General features: G+C 41.9%; 1 long non-coding RNA gene across 3 annotated transcripts in view; it reads left to right on the top strand.

Annotated features, from left to right (window-relative positions):
• Positions 1 to 12,549, top strand: part of LOC309368344 — a 313,140-nt gene that overhangs the window by 25,019 nt on the left and 275,572 nt on the right. The gene's annotated exons all lie outside the window — the stretch shown is intronic.

Raw genomic sequence — 12,549 nt, 5'->3', positions numbered from 1 at the left:
GCTAGCCATACATTTGGCTTGATCATAAAATGCATATTTGCACTTCCTGGCTCCCAAATTGTATGGCTGAATGAGAATTTAAAGTGTCTTTCTGCTGCATAATCACACTCTGGGTAAGCTAAGCTGTGGCTGAGTTTTTCATTTTATCAGCCTGTTCTCCTCAGCGTAAGACAATGACGACTGTAAGAAATGGTAAAATAAGCAGCCACACAGATGATGAACAGCACCTAGTTTCCATTTTTTCCTTCTGTCATCTTTGCTTTGTGGAGCAGATACATGAAAATCAATGGGAGATTTGCCACAGGTTTCAGTGGGATGGGAATTGCCCCCCTGCCTCCTTTCAATCTTTTCTGAACAGATGATGTGAATAAGAAGAGCGCATCAGAATAACTTTAATCTACATAAAATAAAATATGTTATAAGGCTATGGGGGAAAAAACATTCAGATGATGATAGAAGAGGAATCACTTCTGGCTCTCATGAGTGCCTGTCCACATTTCACTGAAGTAGTCAGCATTGTGGTATTCCTCATCTACATCTCGGGGCATCCACCAGTCAAGAGCACTTCCTTTCATCTTTATCAAGCTTTACGGTTGTTTTCCTCTACACAGGAAGGCATACATTTTTGACACAGGGATAGATGTTCTCTTGAGGTGTGAGTGGAACTTAAAGATGGCTGAGGGAAAAATTCTGAGAAGCTCCTAATGAATCCAATTAATGGTACATTTTGATAACGCAACGTCCTTTGGATCCTGTAATCCATGAAAGGGACTACCTGCTGATCATTTTTTTTAACAAGTTGCACATCTTCTCACCATCATAATCAGGTAGGGATGGTTGTACATAAAAGTATTGAGATGTGCTTCAAATCAGGAAGCCCTGTCTTCCTGAGAACTGCCATGCTCAGAGTAACAGCCCCTAATTTGTAACTGTAAAAGAACTATGAACAGCTGAAAGCATCCATAATCAACAAGTGCTTGCTATCTGTGAGGACATATCGATGCAGCAACAAGCAAAGACCTACCTGAGGCAGGTGCTTCAGGCTGTAGATGTTGGGTAGCATGGTATGGGCAGCAGCGGCTGTGGTGTCTTGATTTTTTTAGGAAGGGATCAAAGGGGTCTTACCAGGAATAATAGAACAGACCGTATTTTTCGCTCTATAGGACGCACCCGGCCATAGGACGCACCTAGTTTTAGAGGGGGAGAACAAGAAAAAAAAACTCTCCCTCTCTGCACAGCGCCCCTTCAGCGAAGCGGCAGGAGAAACGGAGCCCCTTCCATTTCTCCTCCCACTTCGCTGAAGGGGCGCTGCACAGAGAGGGAAAGCTGCACAGTGCCTCTCCAGCGAAGCGAAGCCAGGAGAGCAAGAGGGATCGGTGCGCACCGATCCCTCTTGCTCTTCTGGCTTCAGGCGGCTATCCCTGAAGCCTGGAGAGTGGGAGGGGTCGGTGTGCACCGACCCCTCTTGTTCTCCAAGCTTCAGCGAAAGCAACGCAAAGCCTCCAGAGCACGGCAGGAGCACTCCCGCTGCACTTTGGAGGCTTCGTGTTGCTTTCGCTGAAGCCATGTAGCCTACATTCGCTCCATAAGATGCACACACATTTCCCCTTAATTTTTGGAGGGGAAAAAGTGCGTCTTATAGAGCGAAAAATACGGTATCTCAATCTGGGCAAGTCAGATTGAATTGTTTATTGTCTTAAGAGGCTCACATGAGTCTGCAACCAGTTTTCTGCTGCGTAAGAAGGGGAATGCACTCTGTTGTATAAAGAAACTTGCTAGCACAAGTTAGGAAGGATTTTAATAATCAATATATCCTCTCCTGCCATCATCAACATTCCCACAGCAACAGCCACCATGCTTTCCCCTCTGTTTCATGCAGCCTACCCTGCACCCCTTAAACTTGCCTCCTGTGCTCAGATGACCCTTCACCAGTGCGAAAGTAGGATTTAACAGACATTGTGGTCAGCTTCCGTGCATGGCTTGTTGATGAGGGCACCAGTTGTCCCTTGCCTCAGGCAGCAAAATGTATTGAGCCAGGACTGCCTCTCTGGCTTTCTATTTATGCCTTCTACGCAGACCCCAGCGAGATGTGACGGCTGAAGTTCTCTCTAAAAAGAATACTCAGCAGGCTACAATTTCCAATATCCCTTGGGAGGAGTTGTGATGGTTAAACCATTGTACAAAACCCTTCTATAACTTTGTAGACAGGCCTTTCATTCCATGCAGCAACATAGCAGCAATGCTTCACACCAAATGCTGTTATTGGTTGTTATTTATAGAGCAACATTACTCTGCATGGCGCTTTACAGATTTCAAGGACCAGGAGCCGAACAATTTGTACAATGACGCAGGGGAAAGCAGCCAAGGAAGGGAGCCAGGGATAAAACATAAGTAAATAAGAAGAGTCTGCTAGATCAGGCCAATGGCCCATCTGATCCACCAACCTCTTCTCACAATGGTCAACCAAAAGGAGAAAATATATCTTGTTATTTCAGTTGCAAGAACTGCAGAACTCACAGACACTGCTCCATTGTGCTTCCTTTATTTTTCTGACATAGTAACACCCCTCAGATCCCGGGTATACAATGTGAACTTTGCTAAGTTGTCCTGAGAGCCTGGTGGGGAGAGTTGGAGGGCCACAACTGGCCTTGGGTTTGTTCTCCAAACCCTGGCATAAGATACGTGTTCACCACATATGTGTGTACAGGGATGATATCTGATCTAGTAATGACCCTGTCCTAACCTTGCAGCTTTATTCGCTCCTGGTTTCTTTTTCTGCAGTTTTTTTTTTTAAGGGGGAGGTGAATAATCAATTTCTTGTATAAGACAGCACAGTCTTTAGAAGCTTTAACTGACTTGTTTGCTACTGTTTGACAAATTTCTGTCAACGGCTTTTTGGAGCTCTGACAAGCTTGTTCCTTCAGAATACGGGCCACATATTTAATAGCATCCCATGAGGAGAGTCTTCTCTCTCTCTCTCTCTCTCTCTCTCTCTCTCTCTCTCTCTCTCTCTCTCTCTCTCTCCTGTTACAGGTTTTTGATGTGATAATACCAACCCAATATTTGAGAGATTATGTTCCTCTTTTGTATAGTAACGGCAGAAAAATAGGAATATCTGAATGGAAAATGTGGTTGATGGTCTCATGGAATATTCATCTACCTCCTTGGCTTGTTGGTCTCTCAAACCTGCGCCTTATTTATTTACGTTTTTAATGTACCTTCTGGGGGAAACAACAGTTCTCGCAAAACGTCATCACAGTTATACTTGAGTAGGTTTGGAATACCAAGCTGAGACCTGATTTGCAATTAACTGCTGCCAGTGTTGTCTTTGAAGGGTGACTACTTTCATCCCCCCCCCAGTAAACTTTGTTCCCCTTTCCCTGTAGATCTTTGGCAGGAGTACTCCAAACACCTGGGCTCTCAGACCTGGTCTGGTAGAAGTACCCAACCACAGATGTCAGCTTCTTTTGTTGACTTCCTATTAGTAGCCGCTTAATGGATGGGAGCAAAACACAGCTTTGCCTAAGCGCTTATCAATAGACAGCAAACATTCTTCTTTCATTGGGCAAAGGGTCAAACTGTTTCACTTGGCTATAAAGCTCTGCCAGATAATTGCTGGTGATTAGCAATTTTAATTACCAGGTGCTATGGTTTCTAGTGTGTAGTGGGTTTTCCCCCCTGTTGTTGTAATTGGACAGGTTGCTAATAGGTACTGCTTATTGTAGCCCCGCTAGCATTTTTTTTTAATAGTAATTGCACAACTCTTTTAAACAAGCATAATAAGTATAAATGAAATAACTAGTGTCTGCTGAAATCAAATTATTTGGTTATAAGATCAATGAAGAGGGCTTTTCGGGAGGGGGTGTATTTTTGTTTTGTTTTTTAAAAAAACATTGTCTAGTGAAAAAATATTTAATACAATTCACAAGTCAGCTTTTAATCCTCTTGGAAACACTTGTATATACTTTTGTTACCAAAGAGAGGCGATGATTTAAAAATCTTTCCCTGCTACATTGGTCTTGTTGGAACTAAGCTTGTAGAACATGTTCTACCTCATTGGTTTTGCATGAAGACTTTTAGGAGGTTTTCATAGGATCACAAAACCAACAACACAATTAGCAGTGAACTAATCTCTTTCCTTAAGCAGGCGCTAAAGGGGTTCAAAATAAAACAGTGAGCACAAAAGACGGGTGATCTCCCTTAACAGAGGATACAGCTATAATACTTGAGGAAATAAATGGCCACATTTTATTTTAAATATAATCTCAATTTCTTTTCACGCTAAGTAGCAAATTCAGCTTTTGTAGCTTTCATTGTATTGCTCAGGGAGCTTGTGATGCAAGATAATGCAGCTAATCTAATTTGGATTTGAGTAGTAAATTTTGAAGCTATCTCTAGTGGTTTTATAAGAGTGGCTGCTCTGTGTTCAGGAAAATAAAGGGATTCATATGAGGTGTGATATCTATTCATTTCTGCATTTTTCATTTTCAGCTTTTTTCCCTTTTTCCTTTTTGGTTACCCTTGTGCTCAGCTTCTCCCATGATTGTGGGCTGGGCATGAATGCTAAGGAGAGGCACCTGGCGAGAATCAGAGCCACTTTGGGTGTGACAGTGTATTATGGAGCGAACTGAAAATGTGAGGAAAATAAATGTCGTTTCACGATACCGCTCCATCAAAAACAGACGTCACTCTGCATGCTATGCTGCAGCTATTTGTTGTGTTATATAAGCCCAGTGGCATACTCAGGGCAGGACTTTAGCACAGGAGAAGAAGAACAAGAAATCCAGAGTTTGGATTTGATATCCCGCTTTATCACTACCCGAAGGAGTCTCAAAGCGGCTAACATTCTCCTTTCCCTTCCTCCCCCACAACAAACTGTGAGGTGAGTGGGGCTGAGAGACTTCAGAGAAGTGTGACTAGCCCAAGGTCACCCAGCAGCTGCATGTGGAAGAGCGGAGATGCGAACCTGGTTCACCAGATTTTTGAGTGGGTACGAACCAGGCACCCCCAGCACGGCACAACATGGTGCACCTCTTCGCCAGACAAGGGCCGCATTGGCCAACCAGGCTCCCCACTGTGAGGGTGAGCAGGCATCTCAGTGTGGCCCCACTCTGTTCCAGCGGGGGTGGGATCGCTGTGGTGGTGGTGAGCCTCCCTGCCAGGTGCACCCCCCACCAAATGCATGCACGCAAATGCCAGGCGCCAGCAACCACAGCTACACCACTGAGTTGAGGTTCCCACTCTTCAGGAGGGTTCTCCAATGCAGCAGGGCTCCCCTACCACTCATTTTAAATTGTGTGTGCATGAAAGAGATACCATTTAAAGTAAGTGGAGTTATTACAATTTTAAAAGACACACACACCCTGGTAAGACCACAAAGTTCATAATCTAAGCCCACAATCCTAACTCAGGGTTGCCATATTTCGAAAATCTGAACAAAAATGTTGAGATTTTTTGGCAAAACCGCCAAAAATAACACTGCAAACACAGGCTGCCGCCCAGAGACACTTTCCAACAAGCTATGTCCAGGAAATTCCGGTCATATGGCAATGTATGGTAAATACAACAGGATTTACTTTTGAGTAGATATGGTTAGGATTGCATTGTAAAATTACCTAACTGCCTCATTGTACTGTCAGCACTAACAACAAGCTTTAGAAATTTTAGAAGAGCTCTGCTGGATCTGGCCTGCCAGATGCTGTTGGACAACAAGGACTGTCATCCCTGATAATTGCTGATTGGGACGGATGGAAGTTGGAGTCCAAACATCTGTCGGGTCCAGGTTTCCCATTTCAGACTTAGTTCTTCCATCATATAAAGTGTGAGCTAACACATATAGTAGAAGGAACACTTGGAATAGCTTTCTGTGTCCTTCAACTTCTTCAAGGAGCTTACAATGGGATTACAATCTCACAATAACTTAAGCACTAATGTTTATTATAGTTGAACAGGGATTGAAGCCTGCACATCATTAATGTAGATCCATTACTTTCACCACACTGCATTGCTCACAAATAGACTGGCTGAAAACCAGGAAGTGTGGGTACCATTCATGAACGCATCACTTCTAGACTGTAAATTCAAGGATAATAAATTATGGAAGCTGACAAAACGTTTGTAGGTATAGCGGCAAAATGTCAAAAGTTGGAAGTGTGACGCATACACATACCACCACAACAGCACATAAAATCGAAACACCAACAACCCATTTAAAAAGCTTACGTTAGCAGATCTTAAAAGCCTAGGAAAATGGGCATGTTTTTGCTGATGCCTAAATGATAGCAGTGAGGTCTCATAGGATATTTGAATGGCAAGGAAAATGCTGTGCCTCTCTTTCTTCAGTTGCCACCCATCACAATTTCAGCTGTTGGGGCACCCAGTAAAATGTCTCACAGGATAATCTCTGGATGGATGGAAGATTGTCTAACGAATATGTGGGTTTTGTACACCTCAAAAAATGTACATGGTAATTCTTTACACATATGGGAAGCTCACTGAAACCAGCAGACTTTCCAAGCAAATGGATTGGGATAAGGGTGCCAGTTATGCTTGTCATATTAAAATGTATCTCTGTATACACAGTTGTGATAAGAATTCAGTGTCATTTATGGTACAGTGAATAAGCCCAGCAGAGTGGGTTAAGGATACAAACTTAAGCATTACTTTTTAATTTCTTTGCTTTTGTGGCTTGAGGTTAGACCCATACTATGTTATTTGCACATCGTTTTTTGGTACTTTGTTGATATTAGTTACCTGCTGTGACACACAGAAGATGGCAGTTTCATTGTTGTACTCTGGAAAAAGCAGGTATTGTACACCTGAATTATAATCTCGCTGTGATAATGTGCTACTATTGAGTCAACAAAATGAGTTGTCTATTTTGTCTTCACACACACTTCTCTTGCGAAGGCGAGATTGACAATCAGAACCATAAATATTTTGGCCTTCACATTTTGCGGCATGATGAAAAGCAAAGCAGTGCAATAATTTCAAAATGAAAACTTGCAGACAATGCTCCTCCATTTGTTCTAGTAAGATGAACTTCTTATGAAAGGCATTTATTCTGAAGAAGTGTTAAAATGTTACAGACCAGCAATCATCAAAAATATGTAAACAGAAAAAATATTGTATATAATACGCTGTCTTCTGAAGTGCATGTAGAAAATGCACATTAAAATAATGCCAAAAAATGTCCCATGCTCACAAAATGCTTGCTTTTTATATCTTAAATGTTTACCACATTGCAGTCTTTAGGTTTCTTTTGATCATTGGAAGGGAACAGATATTTATCGAGTCTGTAAATGGTAAACAATTTCCCAGGGAATACCACCATTTCCTGACAAATGACTGAAGAATAAAAGTGTGTGTGTGTGTAAGCAAGCAAGAAGGTGAGGAATAGATTGATACTGATTTACTGACTATTTGTACTAAAGAAGTTCTACTGAATTCTTAGACTTTGCCAGTTTGCTTGTATGCTATTTTCTATCTTAGGTTGCAGCCCAATACCCCAGGGATGGGGAACTTGGGACCTTCCAGATCTTGTTGGACTTCATCTCCTATCAGCCTCAGCTGCCATGGCCAATGGTCAGGAGTACTAGGAGTTATAACCCAATGACATCTAGAGAGCCACAGATTCTCCACCCCTGCTATACCCACTTACCTGCGCACAGCAGGACTGGGTTCTGAGTAGACTTACGTACTACAGAATAAAAATATCCACACAGTATTCCAAACAGAATTATACATTTTCATTAGTTTTGTAAACAGAGAAAACAGCATTATACAACCTCTGGTAAAATAAACCTTTTTATAATGTATGGTTTGCCTGCATTTTCACCAGAACTAGATGAAGTGAAACGATGAGCTTTGTGTAAGGACATAGGCAATTCGGCATTTCTGCAGTATATATTATTTCCCCCTTTTTATTAATTATTATCATCATCATGTTCCAATTCTTTTTTTTGGGGGGGGTGAAACAAATTGTAAATAGAGATTGGATTGTAGCCAATGCTAGACCTATTCAGAGTAGACCTATTGAAGTTAATAGCCATGACCAACTAATTGGCATCCAGTGCGAATGGACCTGGGTTGGCGTTATATGCTCAACCTGTCTTGCCCTGATGAGCAACCTGGCTGCTGAATTCTCACCAGCTGAAGTTTCCAAAGCATCTTCAGAGGCAGCCCCAAGTATAATCTGCTGCAGTAATCAAACCTAGATGTTACCAGAGCATAGATGTTAGCCTATTGCTATCCAGAAAGGGCGCAGCTGGGCAACCAGCCAGAGCTGATGGATTTATGCTAGTTTAGCCAGTCAGTTTCAGATATTTTGAAATGCTTTTGGGGGTGGGAAAAAGGCTTTGTTGTTGCTGCCGCAGGCTTTACAATGGAAATACTGCCTTTTCTCCAATAGGAAGTTAAATGTTAATTAAAATGTTTCATTTGTCTTTCCAAGTCAATTCACACAAGAGCAATCTTTGGAGATGATAGTACAGAATTTGAGGAGGAGAGATTAAAATTAAAATAATTTGAAATATATGTTGACAATGCATTGTGCAGTGCTTTCCTCTTAATCAAATGCATTGATGCGGACTAATTTTCCTCCAGTTCGCTTGTTGATATAAATAGACGGCCCTGTATAATTAACAAAATACTACTATACATAAAAAGGGAAATGATAATGTTATACACCCTTCTTAGACTAATTAGCAAACCTTAGTGGACTATTGCTGCCAAAAACTGTACTACAAGTTTTTGTTTTACTTTGTTGCTTAGGAACACCTAAGATTTTTCACGTGGCATGGGTCTCTTATTTGTTTATCATTAGCTTGTTGTCTCTGATAATAGTCTAGCCCTGTCTAGCATTGGTATGCTCATAGCATGATGCTGTAGTTGTTTAAGCTACAAGGCTGGGATACTGTAATGTTCTTCACATGTGGTTGCTCCCTGATTATTTGGAAGCTCCTGCAGCATGTAGTAGACCTCTTCCTGAGGGAGTGGTTCAGTAGGAGGGCATTATATCGGTGCATTAGTCTACCCCAGCTCTATATTGCGTTTCCATCATAATTCAAGAGACAGACTTTGACTCCATTGGTGGGACTCTATTGGTTCCACATATCATCTGATCCCTGTGAGGCAGCTAGCTGATGTAGCACCATCTGTAGCGGTGGTTTGGCATTGCATCAGAGACCATGTCAGCATTCTTCTGTTCACAAGCTGCTGGCACAGGGAATAAGCCATGTAGACCCTACAACTAGAGTGGCTGGTTCAAGAATACTGGTACAGGTACTTCATAATGATTTGTCAAAACCTAGCCTCAACAAGTGTGCTATATTTTATTTGAGCTGGCGTTTGATGTGTGTGTCATTTGCTATGACTTACCTGTTTTCGTTTCATTCGCTATTTTGTATATTCTTTGTTATATGAAGACTAAGGGCTGATTTGAATGTCCTGCTAAATCATAGTTTAGCAATATGAGAGCGAGTCCAGCAAAACTTGGGCTCCTATACTCTACCTTGTCCCGTCTATTCTGGTGTAGCCATTAAGCTTTTGCTTTCATTTAAGGTTAACTGCAGTTTGCTGGGTCATCTGAACTAGGACAGACTGTGGTTAATCTTAACTGCGTTTAGATGAAACAAGACAATATCATGGGCCCTGGAGGTGGGCTGGGTGGCTCGGCCAGACAGAGGAGTGGTGGACAGATGACCCCAGAGAGGGATACAGTCAGCTAGGAGGGTCTCTACCCAGGTTGTGAGAGCCCAAGAAAGAGAATCCTTGGAAAGGTCCTAGTGCGGAGGAGAGAGGACTTCCCTTGCTTGATCCCCTTTCCTACCAATTGCCACAGTGCAAGACTTGGGCTCTGCTTCTTTTTCTGGAGCTATCAGAGGCTGGTTCTGGATCATCCACATCTCTGTCTCTGCACTTGTCAGAAACTATTGTCCATCCTGCCTCTCCATGTGTATGTTACGCCACCTGGCCCATCTACCTCTGAGGAGACAATAACACCTCCTCCATTGCCAAAGTTGCGGAGACACCAATATAGGTGCAAACAGCTATGGGTGGTTGAGCCTTCTTGCAGAAGTGCTAGGTGCTTGCCAAGTCTAGAGATAAGAATTGCTTGCTGCACTAAGTTGTGCGTGCCCCTTTTCCTTATAACTGGTTTGTAAGGTGTGTATTGTTGATGGATCAACATATTTGCTTACATAGCAATATATAGCACCCGTGGTGCCTTTGACTTGTGTTTTGCCTATGTACCACACCAATCTGAGCATTAAATTTTTGGGTAGAAACCGTAACCAGAGTTCAGTTTCTTCGTCAAGTGGGAACCAGGACAGCTAATTTTGAACCATGGTTAATAAGGTGAGTTCCAGCTGACTATAGTTAAGATTATTCACAATTTAGGGTTCAGTCAACAGGCTAAACTACAGTTAATATAAAATGGAAACAAACTTTTAGTCTCCTCCTTGTGGCAGTGCTGGAATTGGGAGAGGGGAAGGACCATGTGAGCCCGAGGTTTGCTGAAGTTCATTCTCAAAATACTAAACCATAGTTTAGCATTACATCCAAACACAGCTTCTAAAGGAAAAAACTAAATAAATGACAGGAGTATCTATTTGTTCACATTTGCTACTAGAATTTCATTTTTTGTGATACAGCTATGGTGTTGCCAGATCCACAACCTAGATGTGTTTAAGTACTAGGATTCAAGTCATTGATTTAAGTGGTTGGCCTGTTGAGTGGATAAAAATATGAAACAAATTCAGTGAACAGCTGAAGTGACTTTAAATCATCATAGAATTAAGAGAGAGATAGGTCAAGTGATGCTAGCAGTACTTCAACTGGGATGCGAAAATTAATATAATCAGGATTTTTTAAAAAAACCCACACACAACAAAACACACAACATAAACTATCTGGTTAAGGAAAGGAAATTGAATCATGATTTTTAAAACTCAGAAGCTATATTGAAAGGATAATTAAGAGGCGGAAATGAATTTCAGGATACCTTTTAGCCGGGAACCAACTATTAAAGCGTAGCATATTGCTGCTGTCACAAAAATTGGTTCAGTTACAGATAGGTAGCCGTGTTGGTCTGCCATAGTCAAAACAAAACAAAAAAATCCTTCCAGTAGCACCTTAAAGACCAACTAAGTAGCACCTTAAAGACCAGTAGCACCTTCCAGTAGCACCTTAAAGACCAACTAAGTTAGTTCTTGGTATGAGCTTTCGTGTGCATGCACACTTCTTCAGATATGGCATCTGAAGAAGTGTGCATGCACACGAAAGCTCATACCAAGAACTAACTTAGTTGGTCTTTAAGGTGCTACTGGAAGGAATTTTTTTTGTTTTGACAAAAATTGGTGTAAATCGGAGGACTGACGGGATTATTTCCCCTCAAAACATAGATTTTCAAAGGCGAAAGCAAAGGAGCCATAAAACTGTGGAACTTTGACCTGTGTAGGGAAAGGTTATCCTGTCTTCCCTCCATGCTGCTCAGATCCCTACAGCAACACCACAAGGCTGAGAGGTGGGACTATCACACTTTATGTCAGAAGCACATATTGTTTTATGTTGGGGGGGGGTGCAGTAATGTCTTACAATAAAATAACCACAATATGATCACAGTAATCACACTCTCATAGCCGCCATGTATCCCTGATGGCAGTTTAGGCTGCTTTAGTTTGGCAGAACCTCCATGAGGCAGCTGTCTTCAGTGGTAGAGAAACCTACCAAGGACTCAGCTATACAGCTGCAAATAAAACGTTTTAAGTGTGTGATAAAGTGGTACCTCAGGATGCGAACGGGATGCAGCTTATTTGAAATTTTGTTGCTGCCACTGATGAGATGCCCAGGTTGTGGCCTGAGTGGTTTTTTTAAAATGATGCTTTGCTCTTTATCTGCTCTTTACTGTACAGTCATACCTCTAGTTGCGGACTTAATCCGTTTCGGAAAAGTCCACAACTAGAGCACCTCTTCCACACATATGCGCGGCATGATCGAGCGCTTCTGCGCGTGCGCAAAGCATGCAGATTGCTGCTGCGTGGGCGGGGAACCCGGAAGTAAACACTTCTGGGTTTGCCGTGTTTGTAAGCTGAAAGTCCGTAAGAAGAGCGGAACGCAACACGAGGTATGACTGTACTGATGTTTACAGTTTTATTGTACCCTGTGTCCATATGATGAATGGCAGACTAGAAATTATTTTATGAATAAATGCCAGTCTTAGAGCTTCAGTAGGTTTATATGGACCCATGCAGTCCTTCAGAAAACCTACTTCTAGACTGTTAAGGCTATTAGAAAAGGTTTAAACAGCAGACAGCCCAGAAGCAGGCCAATATCTCTTCCTTCTGTTCTATTCTGTGTCAACTATATCTTTCTCGGATCTTTTAACTCCTCAGATTGTAGGACCAGAATTAGTTGCAGCTCAGAGATGCATCCTGCACAAGCCACTGCTAGAGACAAATAAAATAAAATAAAATAAAATAAAAAAGTCTGTCATAATAGTTTTAAATAATGGTCATTCACCATATTAACCCCAGAGACTTAAGCTGACTT

This window comes from Podarcis melisellensis (assembly GCF_964234715.1).
Source record: "Podarcis melisellensis genome assembly, chromosome: 4".
Taxonomy (NCBI): domain Eukaryota; kingdom Metazoa; phylum Chordata; class Lepidosauria; order Squamata; family Lacertidae; genus Podarcis; species Podarcis melisellensis.
This window is presented reverse-complemented; position numbering and strand designations above follow the sequence as displayed.